This window comes from Dipodomys spectabilis, unplaced genomic scaffold (genome assembly GCF_019054845.1).
Source record: "Dipodomys spectabilis isolate Male_0828 unplaced genomic scaffold, ASM1905484v1 ptg000157l, whole genome shotgun sequence".
Lineage (NCBI taxonomy): Eukaryota > Metazoa > Chordata > Mammalia > Rodentia > Heteromyidae > Dipodomys > Dipodomys spectabilis.
The window spans coordinates 10,632,162-10,651,244 of NW_024870834.1; positions in this window are offsets into that span (position 1 = coordinate 10,632,162).

Below are 19,083 nucleotides of genomic sequence, written 5' to 3' on the forward strand. Positions count from 1 at the left end.
CAGGGACTAGAAATGAAAGGTGTACATGTATATATTTGTACTTATGTACATTAAGGATGTTTTCTAAGAAATAAATTTAGTTTTATTATTAAAGGGTTATAGGGAGGGGTTGCCATTTCATAAGTCAGGTAATGAGTGTATTTCTTTCTTTCTGTCTTTCTTTTTGGAGAATGTCATTCCTTCATTTTCCCCGTTTATTCCTGCCCACAATTTACATAGGTCATATTCCATGTAGTGTATACTGAATAGCATGATAAAGGAAATACAAATCAAAGCGACTTTGAAATTCTATCTCACTCATTTAGATTGACCAACATCAGTAATTCAAATAACAAAAAAGGCTGGCAAGGATGTGGGGGGAAAGAACCTATTGCATTGTTGGTGGGAATGTAAACTAGTGCAATCACTTTGGGCAATGGTATGGAGTTTCCTCTATAAATGAAACTAAAATCTTCCATATGACCAATCCATACCACTCTTGGGCATCTACCTATAGCATCATAAGCCACTATACCATAATGATACTTGCACACCCATGTTCATTGCTGCATTATTCACAATAGTTAAGTTATGGAAATATCCCAGATGCCCTACAACAGATGACTAGAACAATAAAATGTTGTACATACATACATTATAATTATTCATCCATTAGAAAGAAGATTATGTCATTTTGGGGAAATTGGTAGACCTAGAACAAATCATGCTAAGTGAGGTAAGCCAAGCTCAGAGACAAATGACATATTTTTCATCATACATAAAAGCTAGATCTAAAATATAACTGGATATGATCAAATATACAGGTATCCAGGCATTCACACACAAACAATAACACAAATCGTTCCTTTCCTAAGGAAGGAACCCAATGCTGTAACTTCTCTGAATATTCAAAATGTTTGAAAGAAACTCCAGGAAATGAAACATGGGTCTTTTTTGTTTTTATTGGTGGTTTTGGTGATGGTGGTGTTTGTGTGTTCATTTTTATATGGAAACATATATGAACTAAAAGTCTTAAGGCTCCTATTATCAGCAAAGTTTTAACAGTTGGTTTGATGATCTGAGCTAAACAGATGTTCTACATGCAAATAAATAGAAGGCTAAAAGGAGAAAAATAAGAGAGCATAGCTTCCTGATTTGGAGATGTTTAGTGATAGCAGTAAACTTTGAGTAATAAAATATCCTGGAGATATGGAAGGCCCCATAGCAATACTCAAATGTCATAGCGACAATATAATTTATGGTTGTACAAAAGTAAAAGCTATGAAGGTCTTCATCTGTGGGGATCAGTATTCCCCTGATCCCTTTAAACTTTGATGGCAGCTTCTAGCCACATGTGCATCCTGTATATCCTCAGCATCTCACTGAACCCAGCCACGCTCACACACACTTGTTCCCACACAGGGATTAGCGCATGCTCTTAGCTGAGTTGTCTTATACAACACCTAAAGAAACGTAAATGTGAAAATTGTCTACAAATAAATGAGGCCCAGTATTGGTTTACTTTAGATTTGTTTAGAATAATTGCAGCCATCAAACAATTAAGTGGTCAAGGAACGTGAAATAAAATATAATGATGAAGTCCTTTCTCTCCAGATATTTCAAGAATAAGGTACCTGTCTAGCAATTTTTCATCTTACTAGCACTGAGATTAGTTAGAGAACTTATCAGATCTATTCACTCCCCTAACATTACTGTTCATTTGGTAATTGGATAATCTCAGTATTCATAGTGACAAATCTTTACTATGTTAAAGAACTCTGTCTTAAAAAGAGAAAGCACACTTCAGGACTCTACTAAATTAAATCTGATGCCTATAGACATTGGCTTGCTAGGTTTACTAACTTTTGTAACATTAAAAAATAGCAAGTAAATGTATTAACTTTAGATTTTCTATTGTTAATTGCTATTAAGTTAATTGTTATTAAGTTCACAAAGACTCATAAACAAATGTGACACCTACAAGTTACACACTTTCATTAAAGTAACTCCCAAAGCTTGTAGCTTTATAATATCAGTTTTGCATAAGGACTCCTGTAAAACATACTAAAAAAGCTTTAGAGAATATATTACATTATCCATGTATGTTGATGAACCACCCTGATTTACTTCCTTAAAATGTGTTCAACATTTCTTCTTATGCTTCCTTTAATGGTGTTGCAGTTATGTATTTACTAAACCCTGAAATATCTATGCTAATTATACAAGTGCCCATATATTTCTATTCACTTTTTCACATCAGACTGAGAATCTGGTTCCAGACTTACTTGAACAAGGTGAATGAAGTCTGTCATTAAATTGTTCCAAAGAATTTTGTGAAAGCTTCATGATGCGTCTTCAGGCAATACAAATCTTTATGAGGCCTTTCCTTAAGAAAAATATAATAGCAGATTAATTACGAGTAATATCTGAGAATTACAAGGTTTTTCTGAATTGAGGTACTCAATGCCCACCCAAAGAGCAACTTCACATACTACTCTAAAGTGCTTCTGAATTGAGAAGGATAAAGCTTTTCGGAATAATCCCAAATATCCCCTTGAGTGTAGCACCTGTAGAAAGACAGAAGTACATCTTAAGTCATATGACATAAATTTTAGAAACATTTCTTTGAGAAACATTTTCCTTCTTTCCTGATGAGGCTTCTGTGGAGTTTAGTAAGCATGCAATTAACAGAAGTGTATCAATAAATACACTCTCTTGTAGTCAATGAACTTGTGCCAAGAGATGATTTAAAGAACAGATACTGAAAAGTACATTTCAATATATTAAAAAGTTCTTATATATAAATATGTAGAGTTACCCTTACAAAGGCAGTTTTTAATACATTTTGGCTAGTGTCACCTGTTCTAACATTGCTAGCCATCCCCCCTAAGACCCCTTCCTCATTCTGAATACCTTGAATTCTTGACTACATTTCTCCCCTTTCTCCTCTTCCTTTGTCTATACCTCTTCCCTTGGTCCTATCCCAATTCTTGCAAGTACCTGTTTCCTGGTGCTTATTTTGTTGGGCTTTGACTTTCCTTTCTAAGGAATTTGCCTATTTGAATTCTCCTTTGAATCTACCATATTTCAGTTAACATCACCCAAGGTGTTTACTTATAGGTTTGTAGGAACATTATAGCTTCCTCATATGAAAGCAACCATACAATCTTTGTCTCTCTGAGCCTGACTTAACTTCCCTCTGAGCCTGACTTAACTTCCCTAAGTCTTTCCATTTCTTTACAGTTGGTATAATATTGTTCTAACGAATTAGTAAAATCCCATTACACACACACACACACACACACACACACACACACACACACACACACACACACATCACATCACATCACATTTTCTTCATTCATTTGTCCATTAAGGGGGCATCTGGGCTGATTTCATATCCTGGCTCTGAAAATAGTGCTTCAATAAACGTGGTTGTACTGGTGGTTTTACCGCAGCCTTGTTGTTTTCCAGAGTGGTTGAATAAATTTATATTTTCACCAGCAGTGTATGGGTTTCCTCTTGGCCACATCCTTACCAGCATCAGCTATTGTTTGTTTTCTTTATATGGCCATTCTAACTGGGGTGAAGTAGAATCTCAGTGTTGCTTTGATTTGTATTTTCTTTGTAGCCAGAGGTGTTCAACTATTATTTGTGTGTCCATTGGCTATTTTTACTTCTTATCTGAAGCCTCTCCTCAGATCATTAGCCCATTTTATTAAATGGGCTGTTGGTTCTTTGAGGATTTAAATTTTAAAGCTCTATCTATATTCTGGATATTAGTCCTTGTCTGTGTAGCTGGCAAAAATATCTGCCCAGTTTTTGTAGGTCTTTTCTTTTTATACCTTATTGACTATGTTCTTTGATGTGCATAAAATTTTCAGTTTGATGCAATTCCATTTATCAAGTCTGTCTTTGATTCTCTATGCTTCTGGAAGTAGAGACTCTGACTTAAATTTACAAATAGTTATGAGTTATTACCTATTATGTAATTTTAGCATCAAGGAGGTAAAGTGGATGTGACTTTAATTTGAAAGCAGTTATAAGCTTCTGAGAAGCATGTTTTCCTTTGTCAATTGTTTATTCATAGCAGGTCTTTACCTTGGCATCCCTCATTTTCCTGAATTGTTCCTGGTTCATAGCCAATGCTAAAAATGACTTAATAAATTCTTACTCAGAAAACTGAAAAAAAAATTATCCTTCTTAAGGATGAAGATCTATAGCTAGCCTTGAACTTAAACATACACACACACACACACACACACACACACACACACACACACACACACACACATTAGCTCATTTGCAATCTTTTAATTCTTCACAAATTTCCTAAGACTAGAATTGGATAATTAACCCTTTTACATTGGCATATATTGAACATACAGATGATGTGTGTCCATGCTTTGCTGTTTGTTATGTATATTGAACTTAAAAAGATGAAATGAATAAACTACCAAAATCATTGCACATTTAGGATTCACATTTGCATTTTGTTAGAATTCTAATTTTATAACCTCACTAACATTTATTATCATTTTTTATTTTTTGTATTTTGTTATATAAGCAATGTAGTGAGTTACATTGGTTGAACCTGAAATGTTACAGAGCCTTGAATTTCTGCCATATAATAATTATTATCATATTGTATTGACTTCTGTGTATACTTTCATATTAACTTATTATTATCTTCTTAAGAGTTTACAGGACAGATTGGCCTTTGATATCTTTGCTTAATTTTTTCTAACTGTTTTTTTTATCAAGGTTTTCTTTTTATTACAAAATAACTTGGCAAGGGTTTCTCCAGTTTTTATATTTTAGATAGTTCATACCTTATTTAAATTTCTTTTTAAATTGTTAAAGGACTTAACAAATTCTCATGAATGTGTTTATTGAGAGATAAATAAAAAATATAAGGGATACAGAGAGAGGTCAAATGTTATCCTCTTGATGAAAATACTTAGCCAACTTGTGCATGCAAAAGAAGTCCTTGAAGGAAATTAAATGTACTACTCCAGTGAACATAATAGGAAAGCAAACAGCCTTATTGACGATATAGATAAATTGTAGTTAGCAGGATAGAAGATCAAATCAGCCACAACATTCCCTTTAATGAAATCCTAATCTCTTCAAGAAATCTGAGAATGTGGAGAGAGGTAAGGAGACATCTGAGAAAAGTCTGAATGTAGCATAAGTTGCCTCAGAAGGTTTCATGAATGAAAATCATCTCTCAAAGGTGAACATTCAAGGGGAACCAAGAAAGTGCTGATGTAGCAGTTCCATCCAGGTAAGCTCCAGCTAAGATGGGTGACCAAGAGACTACACTAAACGGCATGCTTCCAAAGTAGACTTTAGGCATCTGTGGCTAGAAGACACAGTCCATGTTTCCTTCCAAATCTGCACATCATGGGCTTGACACTTTTATTAGATAAATGCAATGGGTAAATTGAAGTTTAAGGCAGTGTTAGTTTAGATTCTGAAATTCCTAAGGCATGCTTAAATTTCCTTAAGAATGTTAATAAACATACCCTAACTATGTTTCTATAACTGGTACAGCAAAATGTGTATATCATGATGTCTGTACAGCTACTATACAGAAATTATCTACCTTTCAAAGCATTATTGTTGACTAAAATGGAAGTGGTTACTCAAGGCCTCTGCTGGTGTATAATGCAACTTAGGACACATCTAGCCCTTAAGCCAATTAGCACACATCTAGCCCTTAAGCCAATTAGCACACATCTAGCTCTCAGAATCTAGAATAAGGAATCAATTTTATTTTTACTTGTGGTGTCTAAAAAATAGTTTACATAAGGCCATTGCTGCCATTGTGACATTTTGATCAATCCACACAAAGTGAATTAGAAATATTCTAGAGAGGACTGACAAAAATACATCCCATTAAGAACAGGGGAGGAGGTTAAAAAGTGAGCAATAATAGGAATGCAGAAGACATTGATTCCAAACTTCATGGATGATGTTCACGGGTTCAAAACTTCAATGGAGAAAATAATTGCATGTGCATTTGAGGCAGCAAGAGCACTATGATTAGATGGAGAATCTGAACCTGTGAATAATCTCAGGGTAAAATTTTGACGAGTACGTAATAAGATAAAAATAGAAATAAAAATTTTGATGAGTAGAAAGTCTCTTCTTAAATGTGAGGAAAGTAGATTCTTAAAATAGCATCTACAGTATTGTATGAACTTAGCTGATAAATCTGACAGCAGATCATTTGTTACGTGGAAGGCTATCTTAAAGAAAGTGTCAATCGATGTGACATATTTCATCATTATCTCATTTTCAGAATGACACAGCTGCCATTCAGGCCTTCAGTAGGCATGACCCTGATTCATTGCTACAGAGGGGAGACTTTCTACCACCAAAAGCCAGTATGTCTCACTGAAGGGTAGGCTGATCATTAGCATCTTTAGTGAGAAAGAATTTTTAATTAAGTTGTATGCATTCTTTATAGACACAGTGTTATCTCACACAGTTTCACGTGAGTCACATAAAATTTTAGTGACATTTGGTGTGGCATTTGCTTTTACTGAGGTAGCTTAGAACTGAACCCACAAAATCCCTGAGGTAGGTTTGTATTGACACAGCCATATATGTGTTCATTGGGTTGGTTCTGGGAGGCATGGTAAGTTTCCAACTTAACTGTTCACCATGTGTTTCAGGGAAAAGAGTTTTGCTCACTTTATTCTTAAATGGTTAGGTAATTATTAACATGTATATGGCATACACACACACACACACACACACACACACACACATAGAGAGAGAGAGCATTCAGGCACTAGTATTCTTGCTCCTTTTAAAGATAGTGTCTACTTTTGAAGAATTTTTGTTTATCTTGAATTTCAGAAATTTTGGTTCAACGTGAGTCAGTAGTTTTATTATAAATATTCTGCTTTCTGGTAATAGAGATTTGACAATTGGTGGATCAATTTTTTTTGGTTTTGAGAGGATATCACCAGATGCTTTCCAGATGTCCCTTTTATATCACATTATTCTTTCCTTCCTAGAATTTTCATGGCATTGAAGGGTTAAAGTTTTGAGGCAGTGACCACTTGTTGCTTGCTTCTAGCAGAGCAACATGTGGTGGTAATCCAAATACCTGGTTGGTTGTGTGCCTTTATCAGCCCTGCAAATCTTTATCTCTCCTCCTAGGCTCAGCTGTGTTGGAGTGTAGGATAAGGCCCAAGCTGCAGCCCCTTTAAATAAAACCTTAAAACAGCTGTAAAGTCTGATTCTCAGTGATCTTGGTGGGGGTCCTGCGACCTAGGCACAACAGACATAGAGTTTGGAGTTTTTCACACTGTCTCAAATGTTACCGTAAATTATTTTCTGTATTTGTAATATTTTTGCTTTATCAGCTGAATATAATTTTATCTAAATAGCTTTCTATTTGTGATTCTTTTGCTATTTCTTATTTGCTTTTAAATCATTTAAATTAGTTCTTACCTTTTCATTTCTAATTCTTTCATTTTATTCTTTTAAAGAAATGTCACCACTTTATGAAACTATTCATATTGTGTTTTATTTTCTTAAATTCTTTTTTTTGGGTCAGTCGTGGAGCTTGAACTCTGGGCCTGGGCACTGTCCCTGCGCTCTTCAGCTCAAGGCAAGCGCTCTACTGCTTGAGCCACAGCGCCACTTCTGGTTTTCGAGTGGTTTATTGGAGATAAGAGTCTCATGGACTTTCCTTCCCAGGCTGTCTTTGAACCATGATCCTCAGATCTCAGCCTCGTGAGTAGCTAGGATTATAGGCATGAGCCACCGCCACCCAGGGTCTTAAATTCTTTCAAAGGTACTTTGAAGTTTAATCACTGATTATTTATTTTAATTTTATATTTAGTTTGGATTTTTATTATTCTGTTTCTATTATTAGATATGTCTCTAACTATTTTTTAGACTCTAGACTAAGTATATATGATTTACAGAAATTATAGATATATGGTATTTTCAAACTTTAGAGGAGATATTGAATCCTTGGAGAAATTACTTTAATGGATTTATAAGTGAGATGGTGTGTGTGTGTGTGTGTGTGTGTGTGTGTGTGTGTGTGTGTATGTGTGTGTGTGTGTGTGTGTGTGAACTATTCCAATTCTAGTTTGACTTCATACTTGGAAATAAAATGTCAGGAACCAAAGACCATGCTTTAGACTTTCTGACTTATGATTATTGTTGTTGTTGTTGTTGTTTTTATTGCAGTCAACTTGCCTAAGAGACATAAAATAATTAAGATATAAAGTTAGTATAATTAAAAACACTTCCCTTACTTTAATAAGAATAAGTAATAGAAAAAAGCAATCAAAGGACAACAAACAAGGAGGGAGGGAGGAAATAAAAGGAAAGGGAAGGAAAAAAAAGAAAAAGGAGACAAGGGTATAGACAGGAAAAAGAAAAGGAAAAGAAAAGAGAAACTCTTTGCATCAGAGTCCTCATATCTTCACAAGCAGACATGTACATGGGATGCTGGTTATAGTCATTTTTTAAAAATTTTCAACCATGTGCTGCTCCTATCTTGTATCTTGGTGTTTTAAGTGAGACCTTCCACATGACAGAAGGTGATTGAGTATGGAATAAAAAGAGCTAACTGGCTGCACATCATTATTACAGGGGAAGGCAGTCTGTCTGAGCAACCACACAGACATCATTTTACTGAAGGAAAAAAAAAACTAAAAACAAAAATAACCTAAAAAACAAAGATGAATAGCCATCAAGCACTATCCCAGCCATATTTCCTGGCAGGCTCCCTCAGATCATCTGTCATTGGCTACTATCACATGCAGACCTGAGTGTTTACCTGATTGCTGAGACATGGCCTGAGCTTGGCTTGCTGCCTCAGGCAGATCTCAGAAGAATAGCCTTGCTGAAACCTCTAAGTGAGTGTTCAGTTACAGCTTTTATTTTCTTTGCTAGGCCTGACATGTCCAAGTATCTCTTACCAACTTGTGGTTGAACGTTGGCCATGTTAACACACTCGGTGGAGCCCAGCTCAAGAGAGAATCACATAATGTCTATATTTACATTTCACCAAGTCTTGCAGGACTTTTGTTGATATACATGTGAATTGATGTCTTTGTTTTTTCAAAAGCTCATTTTATTCTCATCAAAAAATTACATCCAGTTTCCTAATAGCAGTTACATAACAAAAACAGTGAAGCATTTTCTCTTTTATTAATGGGTATCTTCACACCCAGGAAACAGTAATCTCCTAAATGTTTGTTGGAGATTGTCTCCATTTCCTCTGTGGAATCAAGTTTCTATGGAAATTTAGAGAAACTAGTTGCATTTTTAGTCTTAATATTGCAAATAAATGTACTTAGTAAAACATGAATACGAGAAGGGATAACAGAGTTATGAGATACAAATATGGTCAAGATAGATAAGGCTTCAACCTCAAAATAGTGAGATGAACATACATAAGACTAGACTCATGGGCCAAGACCCTGTTTTGGAATTGTACAAGCAACACAACTAACGTGTCTTTCTTCTCTTGTACAAGCAACACAACTAACAACTAACGTGTCTTTCTTCTCCATGTTTGACAAGGCAGTACTCTGTAATGTTGAGAAAGTAGTCTCATTTCTCACACAAAGAATTGATGACAACTGAGCCTTAATGCAAATCTCAATACTGATTACTAGATAAGAATATAATCTTTTTTATGTTTTTCAGCAGCAAAAGGTAGAAGAAAAATGACAGTATGTATTTACTGGATTATTATGTAGATTGGATTCAGCACAATAGCAAAAGCAATAGAAACTTCTGTGAGAAACAAAGTTTATCTGAATAAATAGAATATAAACATCATGAAGACAATGTAAGAGATCTGCTTTTTTGTACATGTTTATTGTAAAAATACTGTACAGAGGGGTCACAGTTACATGAGCAAGGTAATGAGTACATTTCCTATTGAGCATTGTTGCCTCCTCCTTTGTTTTCCCCCTACCATCCCTTCCCTGCCACATCCACAACTACCACTCCCCCCACTCCCCACCAAAGATGTAAAGTTCATTTTCAACATAGTGTTTTGTACATATCATTGTTACAATGGGCCAATCTGGATCTTTATTTAAGCATTTTGGTTTTTTCCCTTCCCCTCCCCGAATTAGAGAAATGTATATACAGGATGCAGGGCACTGACATCAAATTCAGTGAAAAAAGGGGCTATACCATGGGGAGGAACATACAAAGCAAGAAAAAATAATTACATGGCACATTATAAATACATTAGAAACAATAACAAGAAAGAAAAAAAATATTTGCGTTCCTATATTGGGGTTCATTTCACTTAACATCATCTTATATGGTCATATGTACATAGCTTTTGGCCCATTCTGTTTGTCCTACACATGTACTCCTAATTGCAAATAAGGGACACCATTGGACCTATGTTAATGTAGACCTGGCTCACTTCACCTAATATAATGAGGCAATATCATTCTTTCTGATGGGGGCATGGAATTCCAATATGTATGTGTATATATATATATATATATATATACATATATATATATATATCTCACATTTTCTTGATCCATTCATCTACTGAGGGGCATCTAGATTGGTTCCAGATCTTAGTTATGGTAAATAATGTTTCAATAAACATAGTTGCACTGGTAGCCTTAGTATGGCCTTGTTTGTGATCATTAGGCTAAATGCTCAAAAGTGGGATTGCTGGGTCATAGGGGAACTCTATGTGGAGTCTTTTGAGGAACCTCCATACTGCTATCCAAAGTGGTTGAACAAGTTTACCTTCCCACCAACAATGCAGTAAGGCTCCCTTCTGTCCACACCCCTCCAGCATCTGTTGTTATTAGAGTTGTTGATTATAGCCATCCTAACTGGGGTGAGGTGGAATCTCGATGTGGTTTTGATTTGCATTTCTTTTATGGCTAGAGAGGTTGAGCACTTCTTCATGTGTCTATTGGCCATCCTTCTTTCCTCTCCAGAGAAGTTTCTCTTTAAGTCTTTAGCCCATTTATTTATTGGGCAGTTGTTTCTTTGAGGATTTGTTGTTGGGGGGTTTAGTATTTTTGAGTTCTAAGTATATTTTAGATCTGAGAACCTTGTCCATTGTATGGCTAGTGAAGTTCGTCTCCCAATCTGTGGGCTTTCTATTGATCTTGCTTGCTTTGTCCTTTTCCATGCAGATGCTCTGCAGCTTCATGCAATCCCATTTGCCCAACCTTTCTTTGATTTGTTGTGTTTCTCAGTCTCTATTAAGAAAATTTTGATCCATTCATCTACTGAGGGGTATCTGGGTTGATTCCATATCTTAGCTATGGTAAATAATGCTGCAATAAACATAGTTGTGCTGGTAGCTTTAGTATCGTTTTGTTTGTGATCATTTGGGTAAATGCCCAAAAGTAGGATTCCTGGGTCATAGGGGAGCTCTATGTGGAGTCTTTTGAGGAACCTCTATACTACTTTCCAAAGTGGTTTAACAAATTTACAATCCCCCAACATGCAGTAAGGTTCCCTTATGTCCACATCCCCTCCAGCATCTGTTGTTATTAGATGCCCCTCAGTAGATGAATGGATCAAGAAAATGTGGTATATATACACAATGGAATTCTATGCCTCTAGCAGAAAGAATGACATTGCCCCATTTGTTAGGAAATGGAAAGACTTGGAAAAAAATTATATTAAGTGAAGTAAGCCAGGCCCAAAGAAACATAGGTCCCATGGTTTCCCTTATTTACAATAACCAGTATATGTCTGAAACAAGCAGAAAAGGTCAGATAAGTTGATGTTAGATGAAATGAACCCCAAGATAAGTATTCAAATGTTTTTTCTTCCATGCGATTGTTTCTAACATATTTATAAAATGATTTCTTTGTTGCTTTGTATGTCCCTCCCCCAAGGTATAACCCCTGCTTTCACTGTATTTGATGTTGATATAATTTGTGGAGGGGAAGGGCAAAAACAAAGTGTTTAAACAGGGATACAGGTGGACCCATTGCAACAATGAGATGTACAAGTCATTATGTCAAAAAACGAACTTTACAAATTTGGTGGAGGGGGGAGTATCTGGTAGGGGGGTGGGGGAGGTAATGGATAGGGATGGGAAGGGGAAACAAAGGAGGAGGCAACAATGCTTGTTAAGACATGTACACGTTATCTCACCCATGTAATTGTAACCCCTCTCTACAGTATTTTCACAATTAAAAAAAAAGAAATGTACTCATTATCTTGCCCATGTAATTGTAACTCCTCTGTATGGTATTTTTGCAATAAAAAAAGAAGAAAGAAAAAAAAGAACCATCAAAAGAAAGAAAATTTTGACCTGTGCCAAGGAGACCTAGGTTTTCTCCTATTCCTTCCTGTAATGTTTCAGTGTGTCTTCTTTGACTCTTAGCTCTTTGATTCATTTGGAGTTGATTCTGGTGCAGGGTGATATATAAGGATCTAGCTTTAGTTTTCTACAGGTGAATAACCAATTTTGCAGCACCATTTACTGAAGAGGCGCTCTTTCTTCCATTCTGTTTTTTTAGCTCTTTTATCGAGGATTAGATGGCTATAGATCTGTGGGTTCATTTCTGAGTTTTCAGGTTTATTCCATTGGCCTCAGGTCAGTTCTTGTTCCAGTACCAACCTGTTTTGATTACTATGGCTTTGTAGTAGAGTTTGAAATTTGGTATTGATATTCCTCTAGGACTGTTCTTCCTGTTAAAGTTCGTTTTTGCTATTTGGGGTTATTTATTGTTCCATGTGAATTTTTGGATTGCTTCTTGTATTTCATTAAATAATGAGGTTGGAATATTGATAGGTGTCACATTGAATTTGTAGAACATTGAAATTATGCCCCACATTCTTTAACACCACAAGGGAATAAAATTTGAACTCAACACTAAAAGCCACCAAAGAATGTCTTGTAACACATGGAGGCTGAACAACACACTGTTGAACCACCAGTGGGTCATGGAAGAGATTAGAAAGGAAATTCCAATGTTCATGATATTCAACAAAAATGAACACACAAATCACCAGCTCCTCTGGGACACAGCAAAGGCAGTACTCAGAGGCAAGTTTATAGCTCTGAGTTCCTACATCAACAAATTGGAGAGATTTTAAAGCAACAATTTAACAAGACATCTTAAGCTCCTTGAAAAACAGCAGCAAGCTAAACCCCAATCCAGTAGGCAGAAACAAATAATTAAAATTAAATCAGAATGCAATGAATTAGAATCCAAAAAAATAGAATCAACAAAACAAAGAGTTGGCTCTTTAAAACATTAACAAAATTGACAGACCCTTAGCAAATCTTATCAGAAAAAGAAAAGAACACACCCAAATAAACAAACTCAGAGATGAGAATGGAAACATCATCATAGAAATAACCAAGATTCAGAACATTATAAGGGAATACTTCTCAAATCTTTATGCTAATCAGTTTGAGAATCTGGAATAAATGGGCGATTTCCTAGCAAATATCAACATGCTGAAACTAAACCAAAATGAGTTAAACCAATTAACAGAGCCATATCAAGCTCTGAAATAAAAACAGCAATAAGAAACCTCCCATCTAAGAAAAGTCCAGACCAGATGGATTTACAGTGGAATTCTACAAGGCATTCAAAGCAGAACTCACACTAATACTTCTCTAACTCTTCAATGAAATTGAAAGAGAAAGTTCACTACTGAACTCTTTCTATGAAGCCAGCATAACCCTCATCCCAAAACCATGCAGGGACTCATCAAAGAGAGAAGTATAGACCCATTTCTTTTATGAACATCAATGCAAAACTCAACAAAATTTTGGACAATCTACTTCAACAACTCATCAAAAAAATCATACACCATGATCAAACAGGATTCATTTCAAGGATGCAAAGCTTGTTCAATATATGCACATCAATTAATATAATTTATCACATAAAAAAGAGCAAGAATAAGAACCACATGAATATCTCAATAGATGCAGAAAAAACATTTGACAAGATCTAATACTCCTTTATGATGAAGGCTCTGGAAAAATTAAGAACACTCCCAATATCATAAAGGCTGTGTATGGCAAAACTACGGCCAGCATTATACTCACTGGCAGAAAGTTAAAGCCATTTCCTCTAAACTCAGGAATGAGACAATGATGTCCACTCTCTCCACTTCTCTTCAATTTAATATTAGAATGCCTAGCTAAAACAATAAGACAAGATGCAAATATAAAGGAGATCCCAATAGGGAAAGATGAAGTAAAACTCTCCTTTGCAGAAGACATGATCTTCTATTTAAAGAATCCCACAGACTCCACTCCCAAATTACTTGAGCTGATTGGAAACTTTGGCAAAGTAGCAGATTATAAAATTAACCCTCAAAAATCAATGTCTTTTCTGTATGCCAACAATGAGAAGAGTGCGGCTGAAATCAGGAAAGCAACTCCATTTGTAATAGCCCCACAAAAAATAAAATTAAAGAAGTGAAGGACCTCTATGATGATAACTTTAAAAACCTGAAAAAGGAAGTCAAAGCAGGACTTAGGAAGTGGAACACCCCCTGTCCCTCATGCTCCTGGATTGGAAGGATCAACATCATGAAAATGGCAATACTTCCAGAGATCAGCTTTTTAAATGTGTAAATCCAACAGATGAATAACTAATGAGGAAGACTCTAAAATGCATTACTGTTCACCACCTCCCATAGAAATCTCTGTCTCTGTTCTCTCCTTCTCCCTTCCCAACCCCCTCTCTCACATACACATACACGTACACACATACACACAGTCGCAATGTAGACTTTAGTAGAATGCAAAATTTATGTCTCAACGCCATCCCATTTTCCCCTTGCCAGACAAGTGTAAATTAAAAGGAAACACATGGTTGTACTTAGACTTGGGTTTGATTTCTGGCTCACATTACACTGCCTCCTACCCACATAATCCTAATTAATGGAGAGAATCTGCTCTGTGCCTACTTGCTCACCAGGTGTAAGTAATAGGTGCAAAATACTCCTGCAGATTGCTGTGCTTTGACAAAACTAGCTGAAGTGAAGCCAATTTTCCAGGGACATCATTCAGCAGATCCAGGGTGAACACTTACTTGAAATCTCTCTTTTTAGTTTAGAAGGATTTGTAACTCATCTGAGCTTCAGTCACCAAACAATAAAGTGGGGATAATGTTGAATAATACTTTATCCTTACACTGTTGAGGGATTGGAGACTATTCATCAATAGTCAATAAGTACTTGAGGAGTGTCTGAGTACTATAGTAGATACTAGGAAGGAAGCAGGGAAAGGGATTTTTTGACACCTTTATCAACATGGGTTTGAAGTGATAAATCTGTTGTGTGACTATCAACATAGTAGACTTACATAAATTAGATGCAACTGTCCAAGAACTTTATAACCAACCTTCCTGGGACATGGTCAGCCCAAGTTCCCTGAGGCAAAGCAGCACACTGCTGTACAGTAACTATTCTTATAAGTAGAAGGAATATACCCTGTACTCACAATATAAGTGTTGTGTGGCAAATGCATGAACTATGTCATGTATTATCAAGAAAATTTTACCTTATGAAATGGCATACATTGTGCTTTTGTGCAAGGACAGTTCTGTTTGTTGACACCCATAGCAACATAAATGTGAGTAGTGAATTGGACTAGCTCATTGTGATGGCTGTGATGTCATAGGTGATAGGAATATCTCAGCAGCAGCAGCATCTTCTGAGACACACACACACACACACACACACACACACACACATATGTGCACAGTGTGTGTAGCTTCTTATTGAAGGATAATAAAAAGTTATTATTCAATATGGCAATGGCTTCCTGCGCCACATCTTCAACTCTAGAGCATCTGTTCATGTGGAAGCTCTCCACTCCCCATACCCATCCTACAGCATTTCAATAAAACTTGGGTTAGTCATATTAGCCATGTAAACAAAGAAATAATTTATTATCCATGTGTTATTGTTAGAGAAAATATAATTTGCATTTGATTATGTGTCTTAATATCTAGAACCAATTTATGGCTCTTCAATAAAAAGTTGGCAATGCTTCAAAGCTATCTTTACAAAGGAAATCAGAGAATCATTGGAAGATTAGATATCTTCAAGCCCTTCTCATCGCTATAGTGAACCAAGTCTAGCTTCAAGTAAACTAGTGTTTAAAGAATGATGATCAAAGGACATGCCTGCAGTATCTTTCCCCTTAATTAGGCTGGCAGCTCTTAGATTTGTATGCTCTCCAAGCCTGAGTAGCCTTCAGTGCTAATAAAAAACACCAAAAAATAGGGTCCTAGTGCAAGATAGTGGCCTTGTTCTTATTGCTCAGGGTTCTCTATGTGATGACAATGAGTCTCTAAGTGATGACAATAGTTGAGATCTTTGATGACATGGCTTGTTTACTTTCAGTCTTCCCATCAAAAGCTTAACAATCTTAAACAAAATTACCTAATGTGTTTTTGTAGCCCTGTTGTTAACAAATGAAATAAAATACATTGTCCATGGTGTCCTGAAAAACTGTTAACATGTTGTTAGTAGTTTCCTGGAAAGGATATGGTTCAATATATTTCATATTAATGTAGTGTAGCTCAGTGACAATTTCTCCTACTAAAGAAATATAGGGTTCTTGAAAGGTTTATGCAAATAACATAGAAAGGACTCAAAATACTTATAAGTCTCCATTGGAACTTTCTCTCTTTGTAACTTAATACCCAAATAATCTGTTCCTTAATTAATTTCAGAGAACCTTTAATATGCTTACTTGAAGTAGGTCAGATTCTTTTAGTGTTATATTAAAAAATGTGTAAGAAGAATTACTATTTTGTATACATTTGTCTGGAAGTTTTTAAGCAATGGTAATTAGTGAGCCATGCATATTTGTTCACTTGTAAATGAGTTGTAAATCAGCAAAATGTTAATATGATTCAATTAAGGATTAGATGCTGTGAGAAATTTAATAGTTCCTTCTTTAGGAAAAGGAAAGAAAAAAGTATCTCTTTAATGATATTATAAAGATAAGAGTTGTCAAGCTTGAGATACCCTGGAATAAACCAACTGGCTATCACATTTAAGAAGAAATATTCTTGGCATTGCTACATCTCTCAATTAAGGGGATCATGGTGAGTTTATGGCTCTCTTCTAAGACATCCATCATGAGAGGCAGTAGGAAGCTGGATATTCCACTGGATGGATCATTGGCTAGTTCTAGTGTATAAATTCCTGTTTGGAGCTTACAGTAATCTCCAGATTTTAAAATCTGACAGGCTTTTTACTGAGCTCGAGGGACTAAATCATCCCTTTGACCAAAAAAAGAGAGAGAGAGAGATTTATGCTACTGTAAAGGAATGTGTGCTCTTGAGGAGGGGAGAGAAAGTCTTTCCAACCTAGAGGAGTATGTCTTCGTTTATCTATCTGTGATTTAAAACTGCCCAGATTATTTCTGCCCCCAGAATGTGTTTGTAATATTGTTTGTTTTATATCACATTTTTTGGGTGTTGGGGGGTAGGTTTGAGGAGTTGAATCTCTAAAATGGAGGCTGCATTGGCACAACTTCTGAAGCTTCACAGAGAATAAATCGTTCACAATATGACTGTTCAATGATCCACATGACTGATTTATTATCTACCAAACATTATAGAGTATGGAGTATTTGTGAAGTGAACTAAGCCAATGAGAGAAAACTGAACTGTTGACATGAAGATGTTCATGATAAACTCGCATAGTTTCCACTAAACACCCGTACATTTTTCTGGCCACCAGAACCATAAAAGAGAGACAATACGTGCGTGCATGCTCATTTACTACAGATGGACTAACTCAACTGCATGACCAATATTGTTAGAAGATGAAGTAATGACTGAGAACGTAAGAGGGACACAGTGCATGTTGTTGTAAGGGATTGTTTGGCTATAACACCATGAATCAAATCTCATTCACTGTTCAAGGGGGTCTTAACAATTATGTAGCCCCCTTGCAGTAACCTAATTGTTATTAATTATTCTACAATATTCATTTGTCTAACATTTCATCTGCATTACTGATTTCCATTTGACAATAGCTGTCTGCTATGGAGCCATGGTCTCTGGAAGGAATTATGTACAAGCATAGATATCCCATTGTGTGTTGAAGTTTCTCTATGTTCAGAAAATTATTGCTTATATTCAGGGAAAGTTCATCTCCTGTGGCTCTGAGGTATCAATCTTTCTATGCTTTGGGAACGAAAAAGTATTCTTAGTCCTTCTATGACAAAAGTTTTGTTGTTTAGTATTTATTATCTGGTAGGTAAACATTGTTCCAGTTGTTGGGATTGGAAGCCAGCAACCCAAATCTTGAAACAGAAAGCCAAGCTTCTTCTTGCCTGGTCCTCCTAGCAAGCTAACAATGATGACAACAAAGAAATGTTGATCAGGTTTCGTTACAATATCTAAAAGCCGGGTAAATAGCATGGATTTGAAATAGAGACCCAATGAAGTAACAACAGTCACAGGTGCAAAAATAGAATCAGAAAAATCATTTGGAAAACCATTACAGTGGTGCAAGAATGATTCCGCCCAAGATAAATCAAGGACAGAGGATGGGTAAGATATCCCAACAATTAAACTCTAAGAACTGGTAGAGTTCCAGGCAATGAGACCACAATGGCATATCGAGAGGAATATAAGCCATGGAGCCACTGCTGCAAGACTGAAATTATGCTTGAATATTGACTCCATTATTTACTGTTTTTTAAAGGTGAAAATGATGCTAAAATATTTTCCCAGCCCCAGATTATTTTCTAATAGTGTGATAAATATTTTGGCAACTCCTAATATATCAATGCCTTAGATCCAAGTTTACTGAATATTAATTAATGCACATTGCATCATTGTTAGCTAGTTTAATAAAAAAAAACTTTTGTTTACTTCTTTTAGATTTTATTTATATGTCTTCTTACTTACTTATGTATTTCTGTGCTCCAAACTCCATTTGTCTACCCTTTCCTGCTCTTTTAAATATATATACTATATCAACTAATCTCAAAGTATTAGAATCATGTAAAACATAGTAACAAATTCAGATATCAATTACAACATCAGTCCCAATCAATAAAGTTTTATTTTATAACAACACATCAATAGACTTTCTGCATGGTAATTTTCTATA